General features: G+C 32.1%; 1 non-coding gene across 1 annotated transcript; it reads right to left on the bottom strand.

Annotated features, from left to right (window-relative positions):
• Positions 1-7,874: 7,874 nt before the first annotated feature.
• On the bottom strand, positions 7,875-7,981 carry LOC121214307 (small nucleolar RNA R71). The gene has a single exon (XR_005909891.1). It is a non-coding gene; the product is annotated as a small nucleolar RNA R71 (small nucleolar RNA).
• Between the last annotated feature and the right edge of the window lie 2,256 nt (positions 7,982-10,237).

The following is a 10,237-nucleotide window of genomic DNA, read 5'->3' as shown; positions in this document are numbered from 1 at the left end:
CCTCATCGTCGCCACTAGATTTCGTGCCAAATATTTATTAGAGTTATATGGCCAAGTCGTTTCAACAGTAAGGACTTTCTGAGAATCCGCCCATAATAGAAGTTCATTAGCATGGTGACCATTGGGGCTTAATCCTTGCAGACATTATTTGAACACATGTCTAACAGTAACAATCTCTCCTAATTCTAGTACACGCCCCGTCCATAATCATTTAAACTGTTTCCATGCAACTGCTTAGTTAGCAGACTGACTTTGCGAACAAACATCCTCCCGGGTTGAGACCAAAAGGTGGGAAAGTCGAGCCCAATTTTGAACATATTGATGACCCTCACAAATTTGTCTATTCTAAGATGAAGGTTCGAAGTCCAATTTTAGATTATGGGCTCAAAACCTTGACATGTACGGAAGAGGGTATTTCCAATTAAGACCCCTTGCTTTTTCACCTTTAATTGGTAATTTTTATTGAATACATCTAGCATCAATGGCTTACAATGCATATAACAATTTATGAAGAAGGCCACCAATGTCCACTAGGATAAGGCAGAGAGTTGCCACGATGTAATGCCATACTCATTGAGCACCAAGCAAAAAAAAGGGGTGGAAAGGCGGGTGGAAGCTAGCCTCTAGAAGATGAGGGGAAGGTGACACCCTCGACTTAGTTGAAAGTCGTAGTCGACAGAAGGATGCCTTGGGATCCTAAATAATGATTTAAATCTTCCTCGGTGGAGCTACATTCATACATCAATGCAACCACATGCTAGGTAGTCTTAATACCTCTAGGACCGATCTTGACTGCCTTTCTAGGACTATCAATTCTACTGCTCTTGCCACAGCCATCACAACCTCTTCCTCGTTTAGTTTTTCGATGTAACACCCTCAACCCAACCTGATTCCATGGGTCTGGATCTCGTGTGTTTTTACACAATTCTCTTAACAAAAATTCGAAACTTCCTTCTTATAATTTTGACTCAAGATGTTTTCCTTAATGTTTACCATAATTAATTATTAAAAAAACAAGGAAATATAGTTGAACATCATCCATCATATCTATAAAAATTTATTACAATACATAAATTTAATAAAACAAACTCATATGGTGTAATCTTACAATATGCCACTTGTCCAAACAGGTCCACTGTATGTGTAGTTTTCCCCATTCATCGCTTCTCTAGTGTACTCCTATCTTGTCCCTCTCAACAACCACATTTAAATAACAAAATGTGAAAAATAAACATAACATTTTGTAAGTTAAGAGGAACTTAGTGAGATTTGACACAACATACCTTTTTTCACTTATCATTTTGAAATCCTCATTTTGAATATTTGGATTTCCTCATATTTGTCTTTAGCGAATACCTTCACATTACCAATTAAATGATCGCATACTTATACACCACTCACAATTATTAACGTTTCACGTTTCATCATTCATTTAATTGCTTGGCTATCTCTAGATCTTAACAAATGTACTACCTTTTTCTTTTCTCTTCAGACAATTTTAAATAGTTATTTTGTAATAGTTAATCACAAACATCGTTCTTGGGGGATACCACTTACCGATCTTGCTAAATCAGACCTTAAATTGAACTATATTCTATCTCAACCCAATACATACTCATACTGATGAGAACCACTTTAGATTAATTAGTAGAATTCCACATGTCTTAGTTACATGGTACAAAACCACCAAATTAACGAATAACTCAGATTCCCTCAAGTCTCAAAACAAGACATGATATTATTCAAATATAATAAATACTAGATAACTCAGATTTCCACCTTAATAACACAAATAGCTCAAACTAACGAACCTTACATTGAATATGCCCTTATAATAATCTTAACAGATAACCATGGTAGATACCCTTATTGAACATACTGATTCATACTTCTTTTCAAGGAAACTTCCTTTAAAACTTATTCGATTTCATCACAAAACTTTTCACACCAAATAACTTCAGACGGATCATATCCTTGTCACAGATTTATCAGAATATGCCATAGGGGCTAGACAGAGATATGCCATAGAGGCAACATGCAGAATACGTCACAAAGGCAACATACAGAATAAGCCACAAAGGCCAAAAAGAATGCCACCCAGGTACCCCGAGTAAACTATCGTGTTTACGATATGGATTTTCCTAAACTAACAATTGCATGAGGTTTGCCTACCATCGCCTCAAGACAAGCAAAAATCCTAGTGGATAAATGCGGCTCATCCGGTCTCTCTAAAATGTGCTATGGGCATGGACTTATTTCAGATTTATCATATCATAACTTGTTTTTACCATCCCGACGGACACATTGAAAACCACCGCGGTGTCAAAACTCGCATCTCTCAGTTACACCCTATTTTTCCATCTTTATCAATCAAACTAGATAAGTCTAACATAGGTACACATAGGCTATATTCATTTCTTAACCAAATCATGCTTGGTATACGTTTCACACACATCACACAATCAAGTATCACGCGATCACATATCATAATATAAATCTTAGACACATACACAGTTGCTCCATAGAATCATATGCATCCTTACATACAGTCCATTACATACTAGACTCACAAGGACGCTACATCAAGATATCACACATAGTTATCAAAAACGATTCAAATATTCATTCTCTGATACTGGAACATTGGTCACAAAAGATTTATCTGGAAAGACTTGTAGGAGTCAATATTGAGGACTTACCTGAGACTCTCCTTGCTGAAGGTCAAAATCCTCAATTCTGAATACCTTTCATGAACCTATAGAATTATCAGAGGATAGAACATCCTCTGATTATTCCTAAAAAAAATTTTAGCTTTAGTCTAACAAGGAAATATGGCATTTAAAAGAAAGAAAAAGAGTTAGAGTCTAATACCAAAGGAAGAAGAAAACTTCCTAACAAACCCTAGTACACACACACATAAAAATAAAGCTTTCCTATTTGAGGAATTTAATAACTGTCACTTGAATTCATAATTTGTTCTTCTTCGTGGTCTATAAATTCTTAGAAAAATATAAATGAGAATCCTGAATGAATATTACTTGACCAATGTAAACTCAAAATTATATAGGGTTTTTCTATATATTTTTACCACCTTTTTACTTAATAAATGTCTTTATCTGGAGTAATTATTATTGAAATAAGTGAATTCACTTAATTAGCAATTTTAGACATGAATTTAGAAAGTATGCGAAATTATGCTTAATTACATGATTTTTATGCATATTTTATATTAATTCATGTTAATTTATTAATGTTTGTAATTTTTATTATGTAGGTCCATTAGAGACATGATTTAAATAAATAAAACATGGACATGTACAAGTTATCCATGTGGACGGAAAAACCATGCAATTTGGGGCATGAGGTTGACTACTTCACCCAATAAAGAAGGTGATGAAAGATGGACATGTCTGTTAAGTTTTGGACTAAAGAACTGTCCAACAAAAGGAACTAAGAGCCCAAATTCGACACTTAAAGGTGGCTGCCCAAAATATGTTTTGGTATAATTAATTGGAGGTCCTTGCAGTTGGAAAATAATCAGAATTTAGCCCAATAACTTCTCTTTTGAAACCGTCCACTCTTTAGCTATTTTTAGATTGAATTTAAATTCAAATGGAGAAGACTTGGTCATCCCTTGTTCTTTGAAGCATGGCCGACCACACGATAGAGGGAAGGAAGAAAATTTAAACATATTTTTTGTAACACCCCAAACCCGGTCTAAACGTTATGACCTAATCTGGCGATGTCACATTGTAACACCCCTTACCCGTATTCGACGCTGGAGTAGGGTACGAGGCATTACTAGAAGACATACATTTGCATATGTATTAAACCGAGTTGCAAAATTTCATCCGAATTAAAAATTTTAAATTATTAACGTGCTTTTATAATTCTTTACAACATATCCTCGAAATATTATATTCATAATAAATAGGGTCTACGAGACCCGATATTTACTCATGTAATTCAAAGCTTTATTTCCATTTCATTCATTTCACAATTTCTCATGTTCACAATTCAAATCAATTTCTCAATCCAATATATATATATTTCAATCATCTAAGAATATAATTCAAGTTACATGAACTTACCAGGCTAAATTGCAGAAATACCAAAATTTAGGGACATTTTGGTAATTTTGTATTTTCCTCGAATTTCCACCCAATCTTGATATAAATTAATATTTCATTCAATTTATTAATTTAAATAATAAAACAATTCATTTCATACAGTTTGCTCACTTTTTGACATTTTTACAAATTTACCCTTAAAATATTACTTTTATTTAATTTAGTCCCTGAACCTAAAATATGCAAATTAGCCATTTTTAATGAAAACTCATGCTAGTTGAATAATCATATATTTTCCTCCTCCTCCTCTCCATTCCACATCCTTAATGTATATAACATGCTTATATGTAACATTATCTATAATTTCACTATTTATTTATTTGTTCATTCAAAGCTGTCCACTTGAGTCATTGTCACAAAATTATTTATATCTTGAGCTATGTAACTCTGAATTGAGATACGTTAATTTTATCTAAAACTAGACTCACATATCTTCTTACTATAAAATTTTCAGAATTTTTGGTTTAGCCAATAAGTACATTTTATTCTTTAAAGTCATCCATGTTCTGCTGTCTGACAGTTCCGACCCTTCTTCACTAAAAATTAATTATCTCCTCGTACAGGATTTAGATGATGTTCCCATTTGTTTATATTGAAAATATACTAATTTATTATTTTAAATATATAAATTTAAGCCTCTAATTATTTTTATTCAATTTTTATGATTTTACAAAGTCAAAATAGGGGAACCAGAATTCATTCTGACCTTATCTCACAAAATTTATTATATCTCATGATTTAAAATTTCATTACTTACACCGTTTCTTCTATGAGAAACTAGACTTAATAATATTTAATTCCATATTTTTTTCATCCTCTAATTCGATTCCCATAATTTATGGTGATTTTTAAAATTTAACCTACTGTTGCTCTCCAAAACTGTTTTAGTGCAAGATGTTTATTACCATGTTTATAACACCCTTATTTTCTTTCTCCACACTATTTCTCATCACTTTCTCTTATTTTCTCTTCACTAACATATCAAGAAATTAGGACCATATATACGAAAACTTTACATTAACAATATTTCCATATTTTTTCAATAATATCAAACTTAAAAATATATTAAAATCTTGATGTTCTTACCTTGTCATATTGATTTCAATCTTTAACTTGATTATTTGCTCTCTCCTCCAGCTTCTATTTCTTGAATCTAACTTGATATTCTAGCTCCCCATAGTCTTCTTGTTATCTTTCTCTCTTGATGAATATGGAAATTCTTTTGATTTCTAGATGAAAATGGTAAATTTTTGGTGATAGGACCAAATTGTAAAAAAAAGTTTCTTTCTTTCTCTCTTCTTCTCACGTTGGTGCATGGGAAAAAATGGTGGGATGGTGGCTTTTCATCTTTCTTTCCACATATATATACTAAATAATAAAATAATAAAATAATAAAATATCATTTAAAAATAAAATTAAAATATTAATAAACTAATATTTATTTAATTAATTAATCTAAAATATCTCCAACATCATCATTACCTTCTAGATTTCTCTCTCTTCTAATTGTCCATTTTGCCCTTTATAATCTTTAAAAATTCAATCCTTGAGTCATCACTTAATTTGGTAAAATTGTGATTTAGTCCCTCCAAATTCTTCACCTTTTCAATTTGTTCCTAATTCATCCATTTTCCTTAGTTTCTAGATTATTCCACCCTTAAAATATTTGCACCATTGGTCCGTTAAATTTTTTATATTTACACTTTACCCCCTCAAATTTTGAGTATTTACTCTTAATCAATAAAACTTTTCTCACTTTTGTGATTTAATCCTTTCTTGAATTAATATATCATAATATACTTCCCAATGTTGTCATAACTCAAAATTTCCCTTTTTGTCACTTTATTTCCTTATTTTACTATCAAAGATACCTACTTTCTTACTGTAGTAATTTTCGGGGTATTACAGTAGTAATTTTCGGGATATTACATTTTTAGTAAACTCAAACCCTTACCTTCACCTATAAATACCTTGCCATCCCTCACTTCTTAATCATCCTTCTTCACTCAACATTCCTCTCTCACTCACATTAGTTTTCTCTGAATTTCTTCTCCCTTTTTCCTTTGCGTAGCAGTCCATCCCCTCTTCCGTCTTTAGCCTCAAAAGATTTGTCAAAAACTCTCTTTAGCCGGCTACCTTCTAAACACTTAGCAAATGAAGCATCAATCAGAACGGAGGAGCGCCTCAGTCAGAATAGATCCAAAAGCCTGCTAAATTGATTCAGTCAGAATAGATCCAAAAGGCTACTGAACTGGATAGGGTTTACTCTTTCCTCTTGTTATTTATTTTAATCATGTTTGCTTTGTGTTTTATGTTTTTGACATCAACTATGAAGTTTTAATTCCTATCTGCTAGGACGATTATATTAATTTAATGAGATTTATATAAATCATGTTAACATGTTTTGTGCTTCAATCACTTATGTTTTCAATTAATATCATGATGTATTTCATTCATATGTGATTGTGTGCACTCAGATTAGCTAAGCGATCCTAACCAGACGACGGCTAGTAGACGCAAAGTTGAAAAGTGCAATGCCTAATTTAGGCCATTAAAACTGACTAAGTTAAGGTTTATAATATCTTTAGTTAACTTTATTATCTTGCATGGTTTTTAGATTTATGTAATTAAACTGTTGGAAACGTAAATGTCCATGTGACCTTGCATAAATGCTAAGAAGCCCTTAGTCTAATATGATCAGTAACATGCATATTTAACTAAGTAAAAGATCCGAGAGGACTTAATTTGGTTTCCAAACCCATAAGAGATCGAGTTTCCATGGAAGTAATCTCAAACATGTTAGCATGATGAAAGTAAGTTGATTAGATTAATATAATTATCCTACCCATTGAATGTTGATTGTTTTTGTTGCTAAAGCCTTCATTCATACACTTAGGTAAATTGCATTTTGATTAGAAATTGCATTAGGGATCACTCTTGCATTTAATTAATCTAATCATCGCTATCGAAATTTATTGAGTTTTTTTACATGAAATTGTTAATTATAATTTTGTAATTAATTTTTTAATTTTATACAACCCCTGTGGAGAGGATAACTCATTTTTACTTACTTATTACTTGAACAACTAAGTACACTTGTGTAAACACGTTAAAATTCGTTACAAGTTTTTGGTGTCGTTGCCAGAGACTGTTTCTTTCATCATTCTTTGTGAAATTATTTTTACAATTTGGTTTTTATTTTTATTTATTTATTTATTTATTTTAACCCTGCTAATTTATTCTTTATTTTTTATTTCTTTTTCAAGTGTTTTATGAGTATAGATCGAATCATTGATCTATTACCCATGGACCCTAAAATCGAGCAGACTTTTAGACAAAAAAGACCTGAGAGCTCCTCAAAGACAAGCTGAGATGGACCTTGTAAATAGAAATGATGGACAAGGTAATGGAGTCAATCAAGTGCACAACCTAATCCTTATTGCTGATGATAGAGATCGTGCCATCAGACAATACGTTGTGCCACTCTTCAATGAGTTAAATCCGGGAACTAGAAGGCCGGATATAAGGGCACCCAATTTGAATTGAAACCAGTGATGTTTCAAATGCTCTAAATGGTGGGCCAATTCAGAGGTATGCCCACAGAAGATCCACAATTACACCTTCGATTATTCATGGAGGTGAGTAATTCATTTAAGTTAGCTGGTGTGATTGAAAACGCACTGAGGTTAAAACTATTTCTGTACCCGTTGCGAGATAAAATATTTTCCACCAAGTAAGAACGCAAAGTTGCGTAATGAGATACCAACTTTCCAACAATTGGATGACGAATCTTTGTATAAGGCGTTGGAAAGATTTGAGGAATTACTTCGTAAGTGTCCTCATCATGGGATTCCTCATTGTGTCCGGATGGAGACGTTTTATAATGGTCTCAATGCGCACACAAGATTAATGGTAGATACTTCTAGAATGGTGTGATTTTATCTAAGTATTATAATGAGGCTTATGAGATCATTGAAAGGACTGCAAGCAACAATTACCAATGACTGAAAAATCAAGCAGTTACCGAAAGATAAGTAGTCGGAGTGCATGAAGTGGGCGCACTGACTTCACTCTCTGCTCAGGTATCTTCTATTTTCTCTATGTTAAAACAGTTTACCACTAATGGTTTGAAAAATTTTGCTGCTCAATCACTAAATCAGTATGAATTAGTTTTTTGTGTATACTGTGGGGACAATCATTCTTTCAAGAATTTCCCTTCAAATACCAAATCAGTTTGTTATCTAAGGAACCAATATCAAAATAGAAGTGGACAAGGACCATAGTCCAACTTTTACAATCCTCTGTGGTGGAACCATCCGAACTTTTCTTGAAGTAACCAAGGAAATGGATCGAACAATAATCAAATGCAACATAGACCCAACCAAACCGAAGGGTTTAACCAACAAGCCCCAAAACCACTACAAGCTGAATCATCGAATAGTTTGGAGGACTTGTTGAAGGTGTACATGGCAAAAACTGATGTCTTGATCCAAAGTCAAACAACAACGATCCAAAGCCAAGAAACAACATTGAAGAATCTGGAAAACTAGATGGGTCAATTAGCGACTGAGCTTTATAGTAGACCGGAATGAGCCTTACCGAGCGATACAGAAAATTTGAGAAATTTGGGTAAGAAGCATTGTAAAGTGGTAGAATTACGAAGTAGTAAGATTTTGGAACCCAAGAAGGTTGTGGCTGAAGATGAGCCTACTGAAAAAGAGGAAAGTCAACCAACAGTTGAAGTTCCTACAACAGAAAAATCAAATGCTGAAAAATCTAATGAGGTAAACCCTAAACTAGTTACCTCCTCAGAAAAGTTATCCATATCAACCTAGAGTTTCATATCCTCAAAGACTTTAGCAGAATAAGCAGAAGCAAAAGGTAGAATTCAAGAAGTTCTTGGATGTTTTAAAGAAATTACACATCAACATCCCATTGGTGGAGGCTTTAAAAAAATTCCTAATTACGTGAAGTTTATGAAGGATATATTGTCCAAGAAGAAATGACTTAGTGAGTATGAGACTGTCGCTTTGACGATGGAGTGTAGTGTGTTTTTATAGAACAAGCTGTAACAGCCCGATTTCGACTCTAATTGGACATAGTGGTTTCGGGACCACAAGTTCGAGTTAAAAAAATATTTTAATATTATTTTGTGTGTTTATTATGTGTGAATTTAATTGTGTGAAATTTTCATGTTTTAATTTTGTCGTTTGAGTGTCTGATTAAATAAAAAAGATTAAATCGTGTAAAATGAAAATTTAGTGGTTAAATATGAAAGTGTTTAATTGTTGTTGTCTTTATAATTTGGAGGTTCTATGATGCAATTAGCCCACTATATAAGTTAGTGGATGCCAATGGTCAAGAATGACCTTATATTATATGTTTTGTATATTAATTATTTAAGGTTAAATTGGTAAACTAAAAATTTTGATAATATATGTTATAATAAAACATAAAAATAAAAGAAACATGCAAAAAGGTTCATCAATTTAGCCGAAACTTCAAAAGACAAAGAAAAAAAAAGAAAGCTTGGTTCGGCACTTGTAATCCTTAATTTAGATCAAGAATTAAAGGAATCGGATTTGGATCGAGGAAAGACAAAAGTGGTCGAGTAGCCGATTTAACAGTCAACGATATCCGAGGTAAGTCTATTAGCAATTTAATGTTATTAACTCAACATATATATATATGTGTGTGTATATTTATTATATAATTGATGAGCTATAATTAAAAGTATATAAATTGAATTTAGTTAATATAAGCATTTATATATGTAAATAAGAAGTTCGAATAAGTATGTACATATAAGTATAAGTTTTTGGAGTTAAGTGAAAGTATGGATGTTATATTTGTATTTATAATGTTCAAATATATATATGTATATATATAAATAAGTTTTTGAATTTAGTTGAATTGTGAATGTTATAAAAATATTCATAGGGTTCGAATAAGCATGTATATACATTTTTATATTGAATTTAAGTATGAAATTATATATGTATATGTTAGATTCGAATATGTATATATGTACATGTATAAGTTGTTGTATTGAAATTAGATATGAAGTTATATATATGAGTATGAGGTTCGATTGTGTATGAATATAT

This window comes from Gossypium hirsutum, chromosome D01 (genome assembly GCF_007990345.1).
Source record: "Gossypium hirsutum isolate 1008001.06 chromosome D01, Gossypium_hirsutum_v2.1, whole genome shotgun sequence".
Taxonomy (NCBI): domain Eukaryota; kingdom Viridiplantae; phylum Streptophyta; class Magnoliopsida; order Malvales; family Malvaceae; genus Gossypium; species Gossypium hirsutum.
This window is presented reverse-complemented; position numbering and strand designations above follow the sequence as displayed.